This window comes from Benincasa hispida, chromosome 3 (assembly GCF_009727055.1).
Source record: "Benincasa hispida cultivar B227 chromosome 3, ASM972705v1, whole genome shotgun sequence".
Taxonomy (NCBI): Eukaryota; Viridiplantae; Streptophyta; class Magnoliopsida; order Cucurbitales; family Cucurbitaceae; genus Benincasa; species Benincasa hispida.
Genome location: NC_052351.1, coordinates 18,318,527 through 18,319,666, shown reverse-complemented (window position 1 = coordinate 18,319,666; position 1,140 = coordinate 18,318,527). Strand labels below are relative to the sequence as shown.

Below are 1,140 nucleotides of genomic sequence, written 5' to 3'. Positions count from 1 at the left end.
TTGCAGATAGACGTCGCTTGATTTTGAAGCACTGTTTTATTATTTTCAATATATTGCTTTAACAAACTCTCCAAAGATGAAGATTGCGGCGCCTGCAAACTGTTGGCTTGGTTTTACGTTTGACCGTTTGTTCGCGAAAAAAATCCTGGTGCTCTTCTTTTTGTGCCACTGATTGAAAATATTGTTGTTGATTTTTCCATGCGAAGTTAGGGTGGTTTCTCCACCTGGGGTTGTACGTGTTGAAAAACAGATTATTCGTCACAAAATAGACTGACTATCAGTTTCTTGGGCATTCCTCCATTGGATGGCCTTCAACGCAATTAGCATAACTTGCGCCTTCTGGTTGATTGCGTTGACTTGCGCACTATGCGTTCTTGGGCTACTGATTGCAATTCCTTGTATCAAATTCATCATTGTAGTCATTTGGTTCTGAAGGGATGCGATGGCCCTGTTATTCGCGTCACTGTCCTTGATCCTTAATCTTTGATCGCTTTCTTTTCAGTCTTCATGATTTTTAGAAATACGATCAATTATATTCTTGGCTTCATTATATGTTTTATCAAGCAGACCTCCAGCTGCTGCCACGTTGGTAGTAGTCTGCAAAGCAGGGTTCAATCCATGGTAGAAAATTTCCATTTGTAAACAGTCTTGTAAGCCATTATGTGGGAAATCTCTTACCAGCCTCTTAAACCTCGCCCAGGCATCACTGAGCGATTCGTCAATATCTTGTTCAAAATTGGTGATCAACTTCCTCCTTCTGGCGTTCTCTGTAGGGGGAAAGTACTTCTTCATGAACTTTTCAACTACTTGTTCCCATGATGTAATCTCCCTTGGTTCGAGAGAATAAACGCATTTTCGTGCCTGGTCATACAACGAAAATGGGAACAATGTTAATCGAACCTCCTCAGCGGAGATGTTTGGGAACACGAACGTGTTGCAGATCTCAATGAAACTTCGGAGGTAGGCGTGCGGGTCCCCGCCATGCCTGTTGCCAAACTGTCTGGCAGTTTTGATAATCTACAGCATCACCGGTTTCATTTCAAACCTTGATCCGTCAAGAGCTGACCTCATGATTCCTGGGGAGAAATCATAGAGGTTGGGCGACGCATAGTCCCGAATGGGCCTATTGTGGTCGTTTGC

At 43.2% G+C, this 1,140-nt stretch overlaps 1 non-coding gene across 1 annotated transcript; it reads left to right on the top strand.

Annotated features, from left to right (window-relative positions):
* The first annotated feature begins 652 nt into the window (after nt 1-652).
* On the top strand, nt 653-759 carry LOC120074792. The gene has a single exon (XR_005481074.1). It is a non-coding gene; the product is annotated as a small nucleolar RNA R71 (small nucleolar RNA).
* Nucleotides 760-1,140: the final 381 nt, after the last annotated feature.